Here is a 10237-nt window from a genome sequence, read left to right as displayed (position 1 = left end):
CATTCCTTGAAACACAAGAAGCTCCTTCTTCTTGAGAAGTTTCTTGGGAAAAGTCTCTTATCTATTATGGAGATTCAAATTTTTAGTGATCCTTTTTTCCATTCCTTCTTTATGTCACATTCCTGATACTCTTAAACTGCCTGACAAATGTTAGGCTTCCACTATGTTCCCTAAAATTGCACATTTCTCTTTCATTTCCCCTTTGAAGTTATTCCTCTAAGTATCAATTTTGGGGCATACATAGCTAGTTGCTTGCCATTAGAAGAAACACAAAGTCTATTCCCACCAGAATCCTGCAGCAATTTTTCTTCCTGAAAGTAAGACCCTCAATTCCTCCTTCTACTGTCACCACCATATCTCATTGCTTTGCTGCCAGCATGTACTCCCTCTCCTTCTTCCCCTATTTTGTTAACATACTTTGAAAATCCAGTGTCTTTTTCTAGAATTTATTTATAAGAGGAAAAGAGAATATGGAAATATTTAAAATAGATTTACAACCAAAAACATATGCAAAAGAAGTCTATCTAGCACAGGCTTCCCATTTTAGTAGTTATCTGATTAAATATCCAGGCTGAATCCTCAATTTTCCAGCCCTTCAGAAGTGCACCTTGGTTTCCCATTTCAGCATGGCACAAAATTAGACTATTTCTCTAGAATACCCTGATCAGGGATTTCACATTGACTTGGTCAGGAGCATTAATGGAACTTCTTTGTCTATTTTATGATTTCAGATTTACTCTCAGGCAATCTAGAAATGTCCTGAACAAAAATGGGATTCATGATCTCCATCTGCTAAGGTTAGGGGGACCCCAAAATGTTAGGGTTCCAGACCAATATCTCTTTTTTTTTTTTTTTTTTTTTTTTTTTGTTTTCTTTTTTTTTTCTTTTTTTTTTTATCTTTTATTTAATAGCCTTTTATTTACAGGATATATACATGGGTAACTTTACAGCATTAACAATTGCCAAACCTCTTGTTCCAATTTTTCACCTCTTACCCCCCCACACGCCCTCCCCTAGATGGCAGGATGACCAGTAGATGTTAAATATATTAAAATATAACTTAGATACACAATAAGTATACATGACCAAAACATTATTTTGCTGTACAAAAAGAATCAGACTCTGAATTATTGTACAATTAGCTTGTGAAGGAAATCAAAAATGCATGTGTGCATAAATATAGGGATTGGGAATTTAATGTAATGGTTTTTAGTCATCTCCCAGAGTTATTTTTCTGGGCATAGCTAGTTCTGTTCATTACTGCTCCATTAGAAATGATTTGGTTGATCTCGTTGCTGAGGATGGCCTGATCCATCAGAACTGGTCATCATCTAGTATTGTTGTTGAAGTATATAATGATCTCCTGGTCCTGCTCATTTCACTCAGCATCAGTTCGTGTAAGTCTCTCCAGGCCTTTCTGAAATCATCCTGTTGGTCATTTCTTACAGAACAGTAATATTCCATAATTTTCATATACCACAATTTATTCAGCCATTCTCCAACTGATGGACATCCTTTCAGTTTCCAGTTTCTAGCCACTACAAAAAGGGCTGCCACAAACATTCGTGCACATACAGGTCCTTTTCCCTTCTTTATAATCTCTTTGGGATATAATCCCAGTAGTAACACTGCTGGATCAAAGGGTATGCACAGTTTGATAACTTTTTGAGCATAGTTCCAAACTACTCTCCAAAATGTTTGGATTCGTTCACAACTCCACCAACAATGAATCAATGTCCCAGTTTTCCTGCATCCCCTCCAACAATCATCATTATTTTTTCCTGTCATTTTAGCCAATCTGACAGGTGTGTAGTGGTATCTTAGAGTTGTCTTAATTTGCATTTCTCTGATTAATAATGACTTGGAGCATCTTTTCATATGACTAGAAATAGTTTCAATTTCTTCATCTGAGAATTGCCAGACCAATATCTCAAGGTGTTTCAGAATACTTTGTAGGCTGGGGCTCAACTCCAAGCCAAGGGATAAAGTTTATTATAATTGTAATGTCAATCAAAATGGGCTAAATTCCAAACAAAGTTAGCAAAGAACCTGAAGCAAGAAAGCAAATTTATAGGGGAAAGTGAAAAGGACCAGGTGCTTCATAGCATCGCTATGCTAATTTTGTGACTTAAAGGTGGAGTTTGAGAAGTACTTTGGTTATGAGTTTGTGCACAGGTTCAGTACCCATAATCTTCTGGGCAAAGCTGAGGTAGGGGCTAGAGCTGCTGGGTAGGGTGGGGGGTGGGAAGATGTAACCTTCCAGAGGTGTGTTTTTAGGTCTGAAATATCACTAAGTCAAGTGGGGGAACCCAATTTTGTTCCATGTCTGTGTCAGTTTTAAGTACCTCATTATTGTTGCTCATTAGTCTCAGAGACCCCCTTTTCACAGACTTATAGGCATCAGCCTATCAATCTGACAGCCAAAAATATTTGTGGTCTTAGCATTCTTGTCAGATAGAAATATATCATTTTTAACTAGATCACTCCTGCCAGGGAGTAATTGCTACAACCTCACTATTTTGCTGCACCATATCACATCTACATATTGCTATGAAATCATTAGCTAACTGGTTATCTTCCTTCCTTTATCTAATAATAATAGCTATCATTTATATAGTGCTTTAAGATCTAAAAGTACTTTTCAAATATTTCAGTTGATCTTCACAATAACCAGGGGTGGTAGGTACTATTATTATCCCCATTTAACAGATGAGAAAACTAAGAGAGATTAAGTGACTTGTCCATGGTCACACAGGTAATAAATGTTTAAATCCTTCCCAGCTAACATATAACTTATCCAAAAGTTCATCAAAGACTACAGCTATAGTAACTAATATGTATGCTTAATGTTTGCTTGGAGCAGACAACTTTTGCAAAAGAGACCTGAAAAGGGAGGTATGTTGTGGGTCTGTGTAGGAGTATGGAACAGAGAGGTAAAGTAATTGGGGGCTTTTAGAGAAACAGTGAGTCAGAAAGCATGAGGATGTTTTAAAGCAGGAGATGAGTGCTCTGAAGAACAAATATAAAAGCCTGCAAAGTATTCAGAATACTGTTCTGGAAGGGGAGAGGCAGTTTCAGGGAAATGCTATCAGAGGAGTCCAGGGAAGGAGTCTCTGAGCTGGAATTCAGGTGACTAAAGAAGACAAGTTTTCACTGGGGACTGAAAAGTAAGCAAGTCCGAAGTCCAGAGGAAAATGACTTGACTCATTCAGTGTCTCAGTGACTTGAATGTTCTTAGGGGTTGCTTGGAGTGTTGTAGATGGAAGCAGGAAATTGGGTTGAACTTGGAAGAATTGTAAGAGACTGTAAAAGCCTGACTGAGTTTCATTCTTTCCTTCAATCAAAATGTATGTGTGAAGTTCTATGCTGAGTGCTGTGGAGGAATTCAAAGGCTGTACAGAGACTTAATAACTAGGGGAACTTTTAAATTTTTCTTAGACATTATTTATCTGTATTCCATCACCAGGCTGTACCTCCAGGTTAGAAATATAATAATAACTGATATTAACATAGCATTTTAAATTTTGCAAAGAACTTTACATAGCAGTTGGGTGATTCAATGGCTGGAATGCTGCTAGAGTCAAGAAGATGTGAGTTCAAATACAATTCCAGACATGTACTAGTTGGACAAGTTACTTACATGCTCTCTACCTCAGTTTCCTTATCTGTAAATGGGGATATAATAGCATTTATCTCTCTGAGTTGTTGTGAGGATCAAGTGAAATAATATTTGTAGAGCTTTGCAAACCTAAATGCTAAATGTCTATTACTGTTATTTTTGTTGTTGTTGCTATTATATCCACTATCTTATTTGATCAAAATATTCCTGTGACATATAGAGTGGAGCATTATCATTTCCATTTTACAGATGAAGAAACTGGGATTCACAGAGGGATAAGTGACTTGCCAGTTATCACACAGCCAGTGTCAGAGGCAATATAGTTGAGCACTCTCTTTTCTGCCTCTCAAGTAAATGTGCTTCTTTATATAATGCAGTCATCATATCTGAATGTGTAGTATTTAAAATTGATAGAAATTTAAGTGAGCAACTTTTTCTGTAATAAAATATGTTGAAGATATGTTTAAAATTCACCTTAGCTATTGGTTCAGAAGGTAGAAAGCCTTATCATTTAGTAAGCTCGGCAGATGAATTTGTGGCAAGCTGGAATCAGTAGTGAGAGCTTAGTTATGATTATGTATTTTATACCTGAGATCTCCACACACCTCAAGCACTGAGATAGCTTTGCCTCTCAACTAATCCAGAGCATGCATTATTGCAAAGGCTGCAGGGAGTGAGCAGAGGGGCATAGGGGGAGAAGAGCATTAGAAAGGGGAAAGTCTGAGGTCCCAGGGGCATAGTCTTTGGAGAAGAAACTGGTCTCCTGGGTAGTGACAATAGAAAGTTCCCCCACCAGGACTGGAAATAATTGGGAAGGTTTCTGTGTGAGGGAAATGCCTGGACCACGTTTCATCCCATACCTTTGCTAGACCATCTCCATGATCGATAGCGTGGGCAGGAATCACACAACTATTATTACTTCGTTATTTTCCCTCATCTTTTTTCCCTGTCACACAGGAAATCACTTATTGTATTTCTGATCATTCTTAAGGATTTCATTCTGTTACCTGGCTTTCCCTGCCTTCCTCAGGAAGTTACAAGTCGATAGCTTCAGCTGATGGATCCTAGACACACCATGGAGGTCAAAGGGCCGATTTCAGCCAGTGAGTTATGTAAGGGAAAGCAGCCACTCACAGGGGAGTGATGCTCTAATCGGTCACAAAGGAAACCATTTCCCAAGCACTACTCTGCTGCCGGCTGGCTCAGCTCCTGTCTCTATTGTATTCAGTGCACAGGATATTAAGATGAATGCCAGTTCTTTGCACCATTGAAGAAGAGGCTGACCCACTGATGGAGAAATGCTGATAATTGTTTGCAGCTCTACTGGGGCTCTGAGCTTACTTCCCACGTCAGATTTCTAGAATACAATAAGAGGCTGATGGACTTGAATCAGGTGGGCAGTAGGAGAAAACTCCCAGCAGGTATGCATGATTTGCAGAAGAGATAATCACTCTGCAGATATTCAGGACTTGGCTTTATTTCCAAATCCCATAGACAGAGATAGTGTTTTCAACCCTCTTTGTAGGAGTAATGAGTTGTTCCTTAGTTGTAAAAAAAAGAGGGTGTCTGTTGATCTCACATCTTTGCAATTAACCATAGACACAGATGTTTTATTCATGTTTTCCTAAAGTGAACTTACATTTCTAGTCATAGATACCAGCATAAAGACATGAAATATCAGTTTTCTTATTTCCCAAATAATAATAGCTAATATTTATCCTATACTATGTGCTAGACGTTGTGCTAAGTATTTTACAATTATTATCTTATTTTATCTTCACAACAACCATGGGAGGTAGTTATTATTATTCTCATTTTCAGATGAGAAAATTGAAGCAGACAGAAGATTTTTTTACTGAAGTTTTTTTATTTTCAAAACATATGCAAAGATAATTTTTTCAACATTGACCTTTGAAAAACTTTGCGTTCCAATTTCCCCCTTTCCTCCAACTCCCTCCTCTATAGATGACATGTAATTCAATATATGTTAAACAGGGTAAAATATGTTAAATCCAATATAGATATACATATTTATACAATTATCTTGCTGCACAAGAAAAATCAGATGAAAAAGTAAAAAAAAAAAAAAAATGAGAAAGTAAAATTCAAGCAAACCACAACAAAAAGAATGCGAATGCTATGTTGGGATCCACACACAGTTCCCACTGTCCTCTCTGGGTATAAATGACTCTCTTCATAACAAGATCACTGGAACTGGCCTGAATCATCTCATTATTGAAGAGAGCTACCCCGTCCATCAGAACTGATCATTGTATAACCTTGCTGTTGCCATGTTTAATAATCTCCTGGTTCTGCTCATTTCACTTAGCATCAGTTCATGTAAATCTCTCCAGGCCTCTCTGTATTCATCCTGTTGGTCGTTTCTTACAGAACAATAGCATTCCATAGCATTCATATACCATAATTTATTCAGCCATTCTCCAACTAATGGGCATCCATTCATTTTCCAGTTTCTTGCCATTACAAAAAGGTCTGCGTCCCTTTCCTTCCTTTAAGATCCCTCTTACTGGATATAAGCCCAGTAGTAGCACTGCTGGATCAAAGGGGATGCACAGTTGATAGCCTTTGAGCATAATTCCAAATTGCTCTCCAGAATGGCTGGATTTGTTCACAACTCCACCAACAATGTATCAGTGTCCCAGTTTTCCCACATCCCCTCCAACATTCATCATTATCATTTTCTGTCATCTTAGCCAATCTGAGAGTTATGTAGCCAAACCTCAGGGTTGTCTTAATTTGCATTTTTCTGATCAGTAGCGATTTAGAACATCTTTTCATATGACTAGAAATAGTTTCAATTTCTTCTGGTGAAAACTGTGTTCATATCTTTTGAACACTATCAATTGGGGAATGGCTTGAATTTTTATAAATCTGAGTCAATTCTCTCTATATTTTAGAAATAAGGCCTTTATCAGAATCTTTGAATGTAAAAATGTTTTCCCAGTTTATTGCTTCCCTTCTAATCTTGTCTGCATTGATTTTGTTTGTACAAAACCTTTTTAATTTAATATAATAAAAATTATCTATTTTGTGTTCAATAATGATCTCTAGTTCTTCTTTGGTCACAAATTCCTTCTTTCTCCACAGATCTGAGAGATAAATTATCCTATGTTCTTCTAATTTGTTTATGATATCACTCTTTATGTCTAAATCATGAACCTATTTTGACCTTATCTTGATGACCTATGTTAGGTGTGGGTCAATGCCTAGATTCTGCCATACTAGTTTCCAGTTTTCCCAGCAGTTTTTGTCAAATAGTGAGTTCTTATCCCAAAAGCTGGGGTCTTTGGGTTTGTCAAATACTAGATTACTATAATCATTGACTATTTTGTCCTATGAACCTAATCTATTTTACTGATTGACTTCTCTATTTCTTAGCCAGTACTAAATGGTTTTGATGACTGCTGCTTTATAATATAGTTTTAAATCTGGCACAGCTAGACCACCTTCATTAGTATTTTTTTTTTTCATTAATTCCCTTGGAATTCTTTACTTTTTGTTCTTCCAGATGAACTTTGTTATTTTTTCTAGATTTCTAAAATAATTTATTGGGAATTTAGTATGGCACTGAATAAGTAGATTGATTTAGGTAGTATTGTCATTTTTATTATATTAGCTTGACCTACTCATGAGCACTTGATATTTTTCTAATTGATTAGATCTGACTTTATTTGTGTGAAAATGTTTTGTAGTTGTGTTCATATAGTTCCTGACTTGAGGCAGACAGAAGTTGAGGGACCTGCATAGGGTCACAGACCTTGTAAGAATCTGAGACTATATTTGAACTCAGGTCTTCCTGACTTCAGGGCTGACATTCTATTCTCTGTACTACCCACCGGCAGAGCTATAACTGGGAATTCTGGCACCTATTGTTAGAAATGGGCCAGTAAGTTTAATTACATTCCTGTTCATCAGATAGATCAGGAAACTGAACTCACAGGAGCTATAGGAGGATGAGGATCTAGAATGTTCAAAAGTGGCAGGATTTAAGGCAGAGAAGACAGGGAATCAAATGGATACTGAATTTATTAGGAAGGAGAAAGACTGACCGGAGTTCCGCAAATAACTGAATCAAGCATTTGGACAGGATGGAGTGAAATCACAGAGAGGAGTGGGAGTTGCTGAGTGATGGTGGCTGGCAGAGGATGTGAAAGTGCTACAGCGAGGAAGGAATACACCACAGCTGCCACCTCCTCCTGGCCTTGAGAGAAGGAGCCATTAGACTGAAGGGAGGTGCCCAAATGTATACATCTTCACTGAACATTAGACTCATTAGAACACAATAGAGAAGGGTTCCAGGCAAGGGTGAGCTGGTCAAGTGACTTCAGAGAATTGACAATTAAATTTTTAGTGTGAATGTTTGCATCTTGGAAACTGGCATACATTAGGGCTTGATTTATTGCTTTGTTGATTGTTTAGACTTAAGAAAGTAATAGAGAAAATGTTAACTATACAAATTAAACTTACAAGTGTGTTACTTTTTTCTCCTCAGATAGTTGGTTATTATGAATTTACCAGCATACTCCTGGTTCCAGGGGCCATATGGAAAGTGAGGTCAAAGAAGGCTAGGGATTGGCTAGAGATCCAACTGTATTTATTTTTGAAAGCAAATCACAGAACATGAGAGTTGGTAAGGGCCTTGGAGGCCATCTTATAGTGAAAAAAGAATCTCACTATAACATAATCATCAAATGGTCATCCAGCCTCTGCAGGAAAACCTCCAAGGAAGGAGAAACTATCCCTTTTTGAAACAACCCATTTACTCGTGGATATCTCTCATTGTTAGGAAGAAATTACTGATGTCCAGTCTAAAGTGGACTCTGTCTGCCACTTCTACTCATTGCTTCGGGGCCAAACAGAATAAATTGAATCTCTTATTCACCCGACAGCTGTTCAGAAACTTGAAGGCAGAATAAAGGGGGATTTGGAGAAGGAGGTAATTACTACTCTCTGCATACATCACTTTGCCAATGATCCCACTCTTTGTGATACCAAGAGTCTTATTTGAATGGTACAAGTTCCCTAACTAGGCAGTACTTTATGAGCCATCATCTCAGTAGGTAGATAGTTTATGACAGTTAGTTGAAGGATTTTGGGGGCAGCAGACAGTAGGAATTGGGGGGAAAAGGAAGACTGCCCCTCCAGGGGGAACAAATAGTCCTCTCCTAGTACTGATGTTTGGAAACAGCTATAATTGTGCACTAGTTTTGACTCTTCCCAGAGGCTTGTTGCAATGAGGACCCCAGAGACCTGACCTTGTATTTTAGGCACAATGCAGTCTACCCTGGAAATCCCTTATGTCCACTGTGGCTTCCTCAAACTTCTGACCATATATTTATGTGTCAATTGTTGATGTCAATCAACAAATAATAAGTGTAAATATATGATCTGTTCAAAGCTAATTGTCCTTTCTTCATTTATACCACAGAAACTAGCTAGGATGGTCATGGGTGCCAATTTGTTTTGACTTTAATTGCTTGTAGGGTCCCCTGTTTGAGTGCCTATTGTGTAGAGTAGTATGGTAGAAAGAGCTGACTTTGGAGCTAGAAGACCTGAGTTCAAATTTTTACCACTTGTGGGATTTGAGGCAAGTCTTAACCTATGGGTCCTCAGTTTTCTCATCTATAAATGGAGTTGAATTAGTTGGTGCCTAAGTTTATAGATATAGAAATGAAACCTATGATCCTTGATCCCATATCCCTAAAAGTTCTTTGACAAGAACATGGGATTTAGATGCAAGAGATCTGAATTAGAATTCTGCTCCTGCCATTTTCTATGTGTAACCTTAAGTATGTCCTTGAATTTCTTCATCTGATGATGAAAGGGCTAATAATAATAAAACTCACACTACCTACCTCAAAGAGCTGTTGTAGAAAATCAAACGAGATGACAAATATAAATAAAGCACTTGGAAGACCATGAACAACAAAGTGTCAGCTATTATTATTTCCTCATACACCACAAAAAAGGTTACCCCAACAACACTCTGGGTGCACTGGAAGCTTCAGAACTCAATTATGTGCTTGGATTTTAAATGATTTCAGGAGTCATTGTGAACAATCAAGTTATTAACAACCAGGTCACTGAGCTGAGGCCAGAGAATGTTTAATTTCCACATAAACAGCAAGAAAAGACTGTTTCTAGAAGTAAAGGAAGGTCTCAGTCTCTAGGGAACAGGCTTCTTTTTGGAATCTAATAGCTTTTATTTGGGGATTTTTCTGTCTTAACAACTGAGATGAGATGGCCATGAGTCAGGAGAGGGTGACAGAATGTGAGCAGGTAAAGAAAACTAGCTAAAAGCTCTGAGGAATAGACACTTGGGAGATATAGACTAGAAATGAAAGATATCAGTGTTAACAGTACTGTGGCATGGGATCCAGAACAGGAATGAACAGAAACTACACCAATAAAATGGGTTGCGATACTAGGGAAGTCCAACTGGGGGATGGCAGATAGAGTAGGTGAGGTAAGGAGAAGCAAGCTGAGGCAATTTAAATCAGGATAAAATGCAAATACATCTCAAACAGGTTGAATGGCCCATAGGACCAGCTGTGAACTCAGTATTTTAATGGATCAATTAGCTTTCCTTCTTGCATC

The sequence above is a fragment of the Sarcophilus harrisii genome, chromosome 3 (genome assembly GCF_902635505.1).
Source record: "Sarcophilus harrisii chromosome 3, mSarHar1.11, whole genome shotgun sequence".
NCBI lineage: Eukaryota > Metazoa > Chordata > Mammalia > Dasyuromorphia > Dasyuridae > Sarcophilus > Sarcophilus harrisii.
This window is presented reverse-complemented; position numbering follows the sequence as displayed.